Source organism: Chiloscyllium punctatum, chromosome 8, assembly GCF_047496795.1.
Source record: "Chiloscyllium punctatum isolate Juve2018m chromosome 8, sChiPun1.3, whole genome shotgun sequence".
NCBI classification, from domain to species: Eukaryota; Metazoa; Chordata; class Chondrichthyes; order Orectolobiformes; family Hemiscylliidae; genus Chiloscyllium; species Chiloscyllium punctatum.
Window position 1 is genome coordinate 23,020,458 of NC_092746.1, and position 13,624 is coordinate 23,034,081.

General features: G+C 42.3%; 1 protein-coding gene across 7 annotated transcripts in view; it reads right to left on the bottom strand.

The window, feature by feature from the left end:
* LOC140480404 (leucine-rich repeat-containing protein 3B-like) overlaps positions 1 to 13,624 on the bottom strand; it is a 65,881-nt gene that overhangs the window by 32,519 nt on the left and 19,738 nt on the right. The gene's annotated exons all lie outside the window — the stretch shown is intronic.

The window sequence follows — 13,624 nt, forward strand, 5'->3', positions numbered from 1 at the left end:
AGGTGCCATACAGGAAGCAGCTAAATAAGAAGAGTCCATGGTGTTCAGGGCAGGCTGCAAACATGAACAGAGAATTGGGTGACTGGCAGAAGGCAGAGAGTAGGTATAAGGGGCTCCTTTACAGGCTGGCTGCTGGTGACCAGTGCAGTTCCATAGGGATCAATATTGAGACCACAATTACTCACATTATACATTATTGATCTGGGTAAAGAAACTGAGGGCATTGTTGCTAAGCTTGTAGATGACACAATGATAGGTGGAGGGATAATGTAGTGTTGAGGAAGAGCAGAGACTGCAGAAGGACTCAAACAGTCTAGAGATTGGGCAGAGAGGTTGCAGATGTAATACAATGAGGGAAAGTGTGAGGTTATGCATTTTGATATGAAGAATAATGGCATACACTATTTTCTAAATAGGGAAGGGCTTCAGTCATCTGAATCACAAAAGGACTTGGGTGTCCTAATTTTCTTAAGGTTAACATGCAGTTTCAATTGGCAGTTAGAAAGGCAAATGCTATCACCCCTTTGTTTATCAAAAGCCTATCTACCTCTGCCTTCAAATATTCAAATATTCGGATTCTACTGCCCTTTGACAAAGAGAGCTTCAAAGACTCAACCTTCTATAAAGATAAATTCTCCTCATTTCAGTCTTAAATGGTGACCCCTTATTTTTAAGCAGTGATCTCTAGTTCTGACTTCTCCAACCAAAGGAAAATTTGTTTCCACATGCACCTTGTCAAGTCCCCTTAGGTACTTTTATTTTTCAATTAAGTCACCTCTTACTTTTCTAAATGTCAGCAGATACAAACCTATCCTGTTTAGCCTTTCCTCAAAAGACAACCTGCTCATTCCAGATATTAGTCAACTTTCTCTGAATTGCTTCTAATGCATTTAGATGATTCCTTAAATTTGGACACCAATACTGTACACATTTTTCCAGATGTGGTACCAGCAGTGCTTTGTAAATTTGAAGCAAAATCTCCCTACTTTTGGATTCAATTCCCTTCAACAATAAATTATGGCATTGAATTAGTTTTCCTAACTATTTGGTGTACCAGCATAGCAACCTTTTGCAATTCATGTATAAGAAAATCCAGATCTCTGTATCTCAGAGCTCTGCAATCTCTCACCATTTAGATAACATGCTTCTTTTTCACTCTTCCTGCCAAAATAGACAACTTCACATTTTACCACATTGTACTCCATTTACCAATTATTTGCCCATTTGCCTGGCCTATCTATATTCTTTATACATTCCTTGTGTCCTCTTCACAACCCATTTTCCTACTTATCTTTGCATCATCGTAAATTTAGCACCCATATTCAATAAATTGTATAGTGTTAAGGGACCAGCCCTAATCCCTGCAGCACAGCACTTGTGACATCATGCCAATCTGAAAATGGCCCATAAGATACCAGACATTGGAGTGGTAGTAGGCCATTTGGCCTCTCAAGACTGCTCCAACGTTCAAGATGATCTGAATAATCTTCAATTCCACTTTCCTGCCTTATCACCATATACCCTATATATCATTTCTGTCTCCTGTAAGCCAGCCAATCTCCTATTCATTCTATGAATGAGACAAAGGACTGCGGATGCTGGATCTGAAACAAATAAAAACAGATTGCTAGAGAAACTCAACAAGTCGGGCAGCATCTATGAAAACACAGTCAACGCTTTGAGTCAAATAATGCTTCTTCAGAACTGATAGCAGCTAAGAAAAGGTGGTCTTTATGCTGATGACACAGGGATAAGAAACGCAGAGAGAGCGAGTAAGAGTAAGTAGACAAAGGAATTGTTGATTCTAAGGCAGGGAAGAAGAGAAGCTAAACAGACGATAATGAGGACTATCAGTCATTGAAAATGTATTGACTGTGCTGAAAGCAACGTATGTCATGACAGGACCTGGGGTATGGGGTAAGGGAGGTGAGGAGGGATGGGGAAGAAATAGATATAGAAGGAAATGACCACGCTCTAAAATTTCCAAACACAATGTTGACTCCTGAAGGCTGTAAAGTTCCCAAGTCAAAAGATGAGTTGCTGTTCTTCAAGCTTGTGCTGAACCTCAGTGCAGCACTGCAGCTGGCCTTAGACAGAAATGTCTCTCAGAGAACTCAGTCATGTGTAAAGGTGGCTAGCAACTGGAAGTTCAGAGTCATTTTTACGGACAGAATGTAGGTGTTCTGCGAAGAGATTGCGTGCTGCTTTATGTGGAAGATATGTCTGGAACCTTGGATAGTGAGGAGGAAGGGACTAAGTAGGCAAGAGTTACACCTTCTGCGTTTGCATGAAAAGTCAGGTGGTGTTGGAAATGGAGGAGGAGAGGGCCAGGTATTGTGGAGGTGTGAGGAGGTATTGGGAATGGATCAGGAGTGGACCAAGTGACGTGAGGGTGTGAGAAGGTATTTGGAATGGAGGAGGAGTGGAACAGGGTGTTCTGGAGGGAATGGTCCCTGCAGAAGGCTGACAAGGGATGGGTGGGGAATGTGTCTCGTGTTGGCATCTCACTGGAAGTGGCAGAAATGGCAGCTTATGATCTTTAGGATGCAGAGGCTGGTGAAGTGGAAAGTGAGGAACAGAGGTACCCTATTGTTGTTGTGGCAGGGAAAGGGAAGTAGTGCAGGAAATGGCTTGGACAGAGCTGACGGCCCTGTCTACCACAGTAGCAGGAATTTTCGATTGAGGAAAAAGGTGGTCGTTTCTTAGATCCCCCTTCAGGTGGTGACATCAGAAAAGATGCAATGGAGTCAGAAAAACTGGGAGAACGGGATAGAGTCCTTGGGTCCACAACTCCAACAAGCAATGCTCAAGTATACTGTATACAATCAAAGACATGCTGTCACAAGAAATATGATAAAGGAGACTATTCTCATGTTGAATCAATGCTTTTACAGCCTGACCATGCTGGACGAGACTTGCAGTTCTCCACTGATTAGGTTAGCTGGTATCCCATGCTGTACAATCCCAATAAGGGGATAGTACTACCAAGGGCTTTAAGTGAGCAATTCATGTGTAGGAGGAGGCAGACCATCATAACTATGCTGACCATGAAGAATTTCTCGAGTTCCTTCTTTCTCTCACTAACAAATGACAACGTTCACTTGGTCATCATGTAAACAATTCACAACAAACTAAAACAGTCCAAACCAAATTTACACATGAAATCATTTCATCTTGCACACAAAATTCAACACACCACCCCTTGCTAGTCTGGTCCATATTCCTTTGCCTGTCTTTGTGCTCCTATACAGTGCTGCCCCAGTGGCTACAAATGCTGGAAAGCTGCTAACTTCAAATGATAGCCATTGCAGATGACTCTGCAGGATATCCTTGAGGGCCCTAGGTCTCGAGAGCCCAAATTTAGACACAATATGTTGTCATCAGCAATAACAGTCTGGGCTATCAGTATGAAAACCGACCACAAGGGCACGAAGTAGCAGCAGGGGGAGCAGAAATGCTGTTGTTATCATAAGACAGGACACTGGGTTCATGCTTCATGGTGCCTTTGTTAGTCTCCCAGAAGGCAATCTAGGAACGTGTTTGAGAACATCATCATCTTTGGATGAACCTCTACAGTACCAACTTCTTGGGCAGCATCGTGGGTCAGTGGTTAGCAATGCTGCCTCATAGTGCCAGGGACCCAGGTTCGATTCCAGCCTCCGGTAACTGTCTGCGTGGAGTTTGCATGTTCTTCCAGTGTTTGTGTGGGTTTTTTTCCAGCTGCTCCAGTTTCATCTCACAATCCAAAGATGTGCAGGTCAGATGACTTAGCCATGCTAAATTGCCTGTAAATGCATTAGTCAGAGGTAAATGTAGGGTAGGGAAATGGGGCTGGCTGGGTTGCTCTTCAGAGGGTCGGTGTGGAGTTGTTGGGCCAAATGGCTTGTTTCCACACTGTAGGGAATCTAATCTACTAAGGTCAGTTTGGATGGTATTAGGCTGACATTTCTTGAGACACTGGTTAGCTTCTCACCGAGGAAACTGAGACATTGATTAACAGACACTTCACAACGCTTGGATCTTCTCATGGAATCAGCCACCATTTCCATATTGCATGGCATGGACTGTGGGTTCAGTGATCTATCCCGCACCAATTTGGGAGTGGACTCCTTGATAGGCACATGAGGCCACCAATCCACGAAGTATTTCTGACAGCATACTCATCAGGTTTTTTTTGCATCAGCCTATTAACATCCTCAACAAGAACAAAAACTTAGCAGGTCTGGCAGCATTTGTGAAGAGAAAGCAGAGCGAACAGTTCGGGTCTGGTGACTTCTTCAGGACTTTTTTTTTTCTCATGAACATCTTATCAGGGTCTCTGTATAAGAAATCATGTGTAATGCTGCCCTTTTGAAAATGGTCAGCCACACAATCCCTTCTCCTGCCAGGATCTTAGCAATTATAAAGTCAGAAAGTCATAGAGATGTACAGCATGGAAACAGATCCTTCGGCCCAAGCCGCCCATGCCGATCAGATATCCCAACCCAATCTAGTCCCACCTGCCAGCACCTGGCCCATAACCCTCCCATCCGAATGCCTTTTCAATGTTGCAATTGTACTGACCTCCACCACTTCCTCTGGCAGCTTATTTCATACGTGTACCACCCTCTGTGTGAAAAAGTTGCCCCGTAGGTCTCTTTTATATCTTTCCCCTCTCACCCTAAACCTATGCCCTCTAGTTCTGGACTCACAAACCCCAGGGAAAAGACGTTGTTTATTTACCCTATCCATGCCCCTCATGATTTTATAAACCTCTATAAGGCCACCCCTCAGCCTCCGACACTCCAGGGAAAACAGCCCCAGTCTATTCAGCCTTTTCCTATAGCTCAAATCCTCCAACCCTGGCAACATCCTTGTAAATCTTTTCCGAACCCTTTCAAAGTTTCACAACATCTTTCTGATAGGATTCACCATCATGTGGAGCTGCCTGCATATAATCCTCTAAACCTGACAGTGCCAATTTCTTAAATGGTGGTTGAGGAGGTCAGGTTTAGCAATGCTTTGTCTTTGTCCCCAGCCTCCCACACCACTACCCGGCCAGCTGGCAGTTCTTGAGGATATGAAAGCACCAACTATAATAGATTATAGGAGGAGGCTGAAATGAGATTTGAAAGGTGTGTCAGGCAGAAACTTGCAACTATCTTTAATGCTTTCATCCATGTCATTGCCGCAAGTGACAGGTACTCCACTGATGGACAGGACTCTCTTCTGCATGCTCACCCCCTGCCAGTTTCTTACTGCTGCCACCTGTAATGGTCCAGCTTGTCCTGCAAAAGATAGGGAATTGTATCAGTGAGTGTGATGTGATATGCTTGGCAGATCTGTGTGAATGTGAGCCTGGGAGTAGTGCTATGTACGTACGGATGAAGTGAGGCTTTGACTGGATAGCTTGACTTGTGTTTGATGAAGATTGGCAGTAGGTAGGAAAAGCAACTGGGGTGAAAGCAGCAAGTCTATGGCTGATGAGGCATAGTGACGATGATCCTGAACACATGTAGTACCTCAAAGTTTAATGACCTTCTACACGGAGGTCCGAGGCTAGACGTCTGGCATAGACAGCAATGACTTTCTGCTACCACAATCTTCTGAGTACACATCTGGAGGGACTCTCAGCTTCCTGAGGGACGAGAATTCCTGTATTCAAGCCTCCAGGGCAACACTCGACACATTGATACATGCTGTCTGGCCTGCTGCACCCTCATTTTCTGATCTCCAAGCTTCATTAAGCAGTTTAAGACCTGCACCTTGCAGAGGTTCTATGCAAGGTCAAATTCCTTTACTATGAATACTCAGTGTAATGAAACAAGCTTATCAAAATCTCTTGAAGGCTCAATGGGTATAATGTGATAATGACTCATACAAACAGGATGTTCTCGACTACACTGAATTAAATTAACCCAGTGGCAGGATACTAAAATTGGCCTCAGCAGCATTTCGTTAGGAAGGTGAAAAATGAAAACAGCTAAGTCACATTTTTAGTTCCCCGCAGGAGAGTTTGTGAATGGGTACACCCACTGAGGACATGATTACGTTTGATTATGATACTTCACATTCCACCCAAAGTTAAATGGCAGCTAGTCCCATGAACAAGGATATTTTGGACTGGGACACGGGAGTTTGTTTATTTAGGAACTGTGACCAACAAAAAGTACTGAGAGGAGGAGAGGACTTAAAATAAAGAAAGCTTCTATATTAAACTAATATTCAGATTTCACAGAAATAACTCATTGAGGTGTTTTAAATCCATAAGACATTTTCATAACGTCGGCAGTTTCTGACATTAACAACCATTAACTGTTCGCAACATTAATGTTCTTGTTAGGGACTGTTCAGGATTAAACAAGTTAGACGACCAGCAATTAACCAACAGAATGACCCACAAGTTCTCACATTTTAAAACTAAAACGTTATTGGATGTCTAAAAGAATGAAACAGATTACGTATTATTAACACTATGGTTTTTTAAATTCATTCGTGGGACATGGCCATCACTGATTAGGTCATTATTTATTTCCCATCCTGAACTGCCTTTGAGAAGACGGTGCTGAGCTGCCAACTTGAACTGATACAACTTGGTATAGGTACATACAAAGAGCTGTGAGAGGGCAGGTCCAGGATTTTGTTTCTTTATTTTCAACAGATCAATGACACATTTCCAAGTCAGGATTGAGAGTGGCTTGGAGGGGAACTTGCAGTTGGTGATGTACCCATTTGTTGCCTTAGCCCTTCTAGGTGGTTAAGGTCATGGATTGGAAGGTGCTATTGAAGATGCCTTGGTGCATTGTTGTTGTGCACCTTGTAGATGGTACACCCTGATGCCACTGTGGAACAGTGGTTGACGTGGTGCCAATCAAATGGGCTGCTTAGACCTGAATGACATTGTGCTTCTTGGTTGTTATTGTTAGAGCTGCATTTATCCAGGTGAGCTGGGAGGATTGCATCACACAGGCAGCTTGTGCCTTGTAGATCACAGGCAGGGGAGACAGGAGATGAGTTCTCTCACTCAAATTCCTAACCTCTGACCTGGGCTGGGTACAGTTGCATTACCACTTTTAGAGAATCACCTTTATCAAGGATCTAACCAAACCCCACTCTTCTCTTCATTATTTACATGTTCTCAAGGGATTATAATTTTTCACTTTTGCAGATCTTGCCTTGAAAGTCCATCTCAAGAACAATTCTGTCAAAGACTGCTCAATGAATGCTCCTGGTCTATTCCATCATCTTTGTATCCTCAATCAACATTCACTTAAGACCTGCACTCCATTTATTCACAACTCCAGCTCACCAATAGAAAGCTTCACCAAGCCAGATCCTACCATTTTCCCTCAACTCTAACCTTACTTAATCATGACAAACAGACAATGCTAATGAACCCTTCAACCTCTGCTTTTAGCTGTACTGATCTATTAGTGGCATAAGTCTTCTTGTGATTTACCACAACTCCCAGGATTTTTCCCAAGCCCTGACTACATCATCGAGTAATAAATTGGCCTGGGTTCTAGCTGAGATATCAGTCATCCTTGACTTCATCATCACAAGACCATAAAACACAGGAACAGAAACAGACTGATCAGCCCTGCCAGTCTGCTCCATCATTCAATGAGATCATAATTCCTGAATTCTGCTTTCCTGCCTTTTCCACATGACCTTTGAATCCCTTGCTGATTGAAATCTGTGTGTCTCAGTCTGGAATATACTTAATTACCCACCCTCTACAGCTCTCTGTGGTAAAGAATTTCATGCCGAGAGAAAAAAAATCCTCCTTGTCTTTATCTTAAATGGATAACCCCCTATTAACATTATACCAGCTGTTCCTTGACTCTTTCAAAAGGGATACAACCTCTCCACATTTACGTTGTCAAGTCCAGTCAGGATTGTATATGTTTCAATAAGTTCCCCTTTCGTTCTTCTAAATTCCAATTAGTAGAAGCTCAATGTACACAATTTCCTCTACTGTTTTATCAGCTGCAAACTTGGTGATGGGACGTTCACTTCAGTCCTCCAAGTCATTAATATTTTTTTGTATCTTAATAAAATAGATTCATTCAGAAATAAGTGAAGATTTATGTCTATACCTCATAGACAGCATTGTAATATTCTTGTGAAAATTGTGAAATTAACCTTCTGTTGCAAAATGCTCCTCTGATGAATAACAGCTGCTCAGGTCTCACTCCGTGTTAAATTTATTCCTTTTTGGAATAAATCTGGTTTTGCTTTGCAGATTAAAAGTCTTATCTATATTGTAAACAATTGTAGCCATGCATCGATTCCTGTGGCACTCCACTCATTACAGGTTCCATTCTGAAAATACCCTCTTTATCTTGCTCGGTCTTCTATTAGTCAGCCAATCCCTATCCATGTTGATATGCTACCAGCAACATGATCAGCTCTTACCTTATTAAGTAGCCTTATAAGCAGTAGAATCATAGAATCCATTTGGCCTAGAGTCTGCACCAACCTTCTGAAGACACCCAGCCCCCTACCCCATCCTCGTAATCCTACATTTACCATGGCTAATCCACCTAGCCTACATACCCCTGGACATTACAAATAATTTTGCATGGCCAATCCATCTAACCTGCATATTTTTGGACTGTGGGAGGAAATCGGAGCACCCGGCAGAAATCCACGCAGACATGAGGAGAATGTGCAAACTCCACACAGACTGTCACCTGTGGCTGGATTTAAACCCAGGTTTCCTGACACTGAGATAGTAGTGCTAACCACTGAGCCACCATGCTATCCATGCCACAGTACCTTACAGAGTACTTTTTGAAAATCCAAATATGATACATCTACTGAATCCCCTTTATCAATCTTGCTTGTTAACTCCTGAATGAACTGTGATAAATTTGCCAGGCATGATTTCTCCTTCACAAAACCATGCAGACTCTGCTTGAACATATTATGCATTGTCCTGCTATGACATCCTTTATAATAGACACTAGCAATTTCCCAATAACAGATGTGAAGCTAACTGGCTCCATCACATTCTGAATAAGGGGGTTAACATGGGCAGTTTTCCAATTTGGGACTTCTCTCAAATAAGGATTCTTGGAATTATTACCTGTGTGTCCACTACCTCTGTAGATATTTCTTGTAAAATCTTAAGACGCACACCCATCAAGTCTAGGGACCTTATCAGTCTTTAGCCTCATTAGTTTCCTCCAATCGTAGTTACTGTGTTTACTTCCTCCTCCTCTTGGCCCCTTGATTGTTTGGTATTTTTGGAGTTTTATTAATGTCTGCTACTATGAAGACTGAAACAAAGTATTCATTCAACTCCTCTGCCTTTTTTTGGTTCCCCATTTTTATTTCCCCAGTTTTGTTCTCTATGAGGTTAATGCCCACTTTGACATCTCTTTTCCTGTTTATATATTTATAGAAGCTCTTCCTCTCCTTATTTATATCACTTGCTAGTTTGTCCTCAGTTTATTTTCTCTCTCCTATTATTTTTAGCTTTGTTTTATTATTATTATTTTCTCACTTAGTCTCCTGAACAGAACCCATTTAGTTCAGATGCCTTCCCTGCTATGCAGCTTAAAAAACAAAAATTAGTAGACTACTTCTAACATTTACTGTCTGTCTCTCTCAAACTTATTTACCTTCAGTCACCATCTATAATCGTTTCAAGTGCTCTTCAGTGATCCCCACAATGTCGTGAGCAACCAAATGAAAAACACAGCAATAGGCTCCTCTTTTATTGCTGAGAGAATTAAACGTTGCCACACAACAACTCTTGGAACTGAGTGTTCCTTTAATGTTGCCAGTCATAAATTGCTGAATGGGATTTAGCTAGAGGATTTCATTGCACATCACAATGTTTTAACGGCTTAGAAAAACTTCCTGGATTTCGTACTCATTTCTCTACTTACAATGCCCATTTGAAAGCTTGGGTTACAGAATAATATACTTTACAGCAAAGACAAGTACCACAACACAGTCATTCATATTACACACAGTTTTATTCTTTGACTTGGCACTATGCAATATCTAGACAGCAACAACCAGGTGATTTGAGCCTCAAAAGGATCGAAAACATATGTACAAATGAGAAGAACAAATGAGGACATCTCTTGTTGGCATGTCTCACTTGATTTCACTTACAAATTTAAAAGTAGCAGCGACCTTTCAGTAAATTCATAACAATCATTCACCTGCCAAAATACACTATTTCTATTCATACAATTGGGGTTTTGTTAACAAAAGGACTTTTTTTTCCCTGATATTAAATTGAAACTAACCCCACCTTCAAATGCTCAGGAAGTAGCATAAAATAGGGGAGCAAATTACTGCTAAAAAAGTCAGCAGAGCATAGGAGATCTGCCAAGAAAGAAAGAGTCAATGCTTCAGGTCCATGACGTGCATAGGGTCTGAGTGAGCTTCACTGAACTCTGGTTCACTCTGCACAGATGCCACCAGAAGTGCAATTCCCGTTTCTATTGGAGCAAACACAATGCCTTTTACCTTCGCTCCCAAAGGAAATCAGACTTCTTGTGAGAGTCGCCCATTCCTCATCAGCAAGACACTAGAGAGCAGTTGCCAGAGATCTGGTGAGGACGTTAAAATACCACAGAGGGGTCAGTTCCCTGCTTTGCTTCTCTTTCAGGACTCAAAGGTTAACATTCCACTGCCAAAGGACTTCCTGCAGTATCAACTGAAAGCCAGTACTCTTACAATACTGTCAGAGCATCTCAGTGCGAGGTGGGGGGATGCTGACTGTATCTCAGAAATAGAGCCCAGTGGAGCCACACATGTAGATTCCTCCTGGAGCCCCAGAAAGAGGTATTCGCCCTTTCCAGACAAGACTGATTGCCTTGGCCACAACCATGTTAAACTGCCTCCCGCTCCCATCGTCTTACTCCCCCACCATATTAGCATTGGTATGGGAGCCCCCCATTTACAGCAGGCAAAACACTTCTGCCTTAATCTTTTCCCATCCACACATAATACAATAATCAGTTTCTGTAATCCATTCACACGTTATCGCAGGACACCCACATTCATCTGGCTTCGTAAATTCATAATTACCTACTTTAAACTACGTGATGATAATCTCCCACGTGACTGATAAACCTTTTTGCTTAATTCCTATAAAATATACTGTCTCTGTATGGAGAGCAGAGATTTGTGAAGAAGTGCCACAACAAGTAGACACACGGATGTCTGATAATAAAGCTACTGCTGTTGCACAGAAAGCTTGTGTTGTCTGGAGTTGTGGAACAAAGCAGACATCAGCACTGGCCTGGCACAATAAGAATTGGGAACTTCAAAAAGAAAGGCTACAAATGAGGTGTTCAGCAAGATAAATCAATATCAAAACATTAATATAACAATATTTTAAAAGCAATAAAATTATCTTTAAAAATTACCAGCAATAGTGTCAACTAATAGAATCTTTTAGAGTCAGAGATGTACAGCATGGAAACAGATCCTTCGGTCCAACCCGTCCATGCCGACCAGTTATCCCAATCCAATCTAGCCCCACTTGCCAGCACCCGGCCCATATCCCTCCAAACTCTTCCTATTCATAAACCCAACCAAATGCCTCTTAAAATGTTGCAATTGTACCAGCCTCCACCACTTCCTCTGGCAGCTCATTCCATACACGTACCACCCTCTGCGTGAAAACGTTGTCCCTTAGGTCACTTTTATATCTTTCCCCTCTCACCCTAAGCCTATGCCTTTTAGTTCTGGACTCCCTGATCCCAGGGAAAAGACTTTGCTTATTTATCCTATCCATGCCCCTCATAATTTTGTAAACCTCTAAGGTCACCCCTCAGCCTCCGACACTCCAGGGAAATCAACCCCAGCCTGTTCAGCCTCTCCCTAAAGCTCAAATCCTCCAACCCTGGCAACATCCTTGCAGATCCTTTCAAGTTTCACAACATCTTTCCAATAGGAAGGAGACCAGAACTACACGCAATGTTCCAACAGTGGCCTAACCAATGTCCTGTACAGCCGCAACATGACCTCCCAACTCCTGTATTCAATACTCTGACCAATAAAGGAAAGCATACCAAACACCTTCTTCATTATCCTATCTACCTGTAACTCCACTTTCAAGGAGCTATGAACCCGCACTCCAAGGTCTCTTTGTTCAGCAACACTCCCTAGGACCTTACCATTATGTGTATAAGTCCTGCGAAGATTTGCTTTCCCAAAATGCAGCACCTCGCATTTATCTGAATTAAACTCCATCTGCCACTCCTCAGCCCATTGGCCCATCTGGTTCAGATCCTGTTTTAATCTGAGGTAACCCTCTTTGCTGTCCACTACACCTCCAATTTTGGTGTCATCTGCAAACTTACTAACTGTACCTCTTATGCTCGCATCCAAATCATTTATGTAAATGACAAAAAGTAGAGGGCGCTCTTTTAATTTAAGAATCAGAGCTAGATAAACAGACTAAAACTAATAAATTCCATTCCTGATGAAGGGCTTTTGCCCAAAACGTCGATTTTCCTTCTCATCAGATGCTGCCTGACCTGCTGTGCTTTTCCTGCACCACTCCGATTTCCAACATCTGCAGTCCTCACTTTTGCCTTGACTAAAACCACGTCCACGGAAGGGAAAAGGAATTGTGGCTGAGCTAAGAAGTTGATTTTAACAAACACCAACCTTGCCTTTTCCTCTGACAAAGCTAGGCTGGGCAGGGTTCATACAGAAGTGGGGCTGGGAATGGACGTCTTTCAACCTGGGCTTTCCTCACTTCCTGCCCTGGTGTATATAGTTTCTTTGGGGAGGGAGAGGGGGTAGGGTCACAACAGGAGGGTTGCAATTACCAAAATGGGCAAAATCCATCCGTTGTCTCCTTTTCCTTCCAGTGATTCTTCTCCTTCTCGCTAAATAGCATCTAGAGTGACAATGATATAATTCCAATATCACCTGTACTTCATAAAGTACAGGACATCTTTGATAACAACTAGTAGGTTTCAACTCCCCTCTCAAGCGGCCTCACTTCTGTTCTTTGACACAGCCCTGAATCTTACAAGTCTAGGATCTGTGTAGCAATGCTGTCGTTTGTAAAGATTGCGGAGAAGGATATAAGATTTGATGAGGTGCTGCCATGTCCTGTCCTACAAGCAGGCTGCAATGTCTAAATTTTCTACTTAATGCCCATTCCTGATTAGCCTGACTCCATTAAGAGTCAATCACATAGTGCTGGCTGGATGGATGTATCTTTTATGGTTTGATGCCACATAAGTTTGCGCGCAAGACAGATTAGTCGATGAGAAAGCAAATTCAAGAACTGTATTGGTTAAGGTTTTAACGTAAGACTATTTATTTCACCTTAACATCAAATACTGCTCTACACAGTCAAGGATTTCTGATTTATAGTGATATTAGGTAAGGTCTAATCTGTCTTCTTTGTGCATTCATATCGGTGCGCTCTTTGTGAGTTTTCCAGAGTGTAGTGTGGTCTAATCAAGTTTGACCTAGTATCTCATCTAACTGTGCCCAAATGCTGCTGTTTATGCTCAATAATATGCAGCTCCATGACATCATCGTAAGGTTGCTCCAGGGTCACGCAGCACCCCTACCCCCAGCTTTCTCTCCCCACGTCAGAAACATTGATTAACAGTTAGATACATACTCAAATGAGTTACAGAGATTGCTT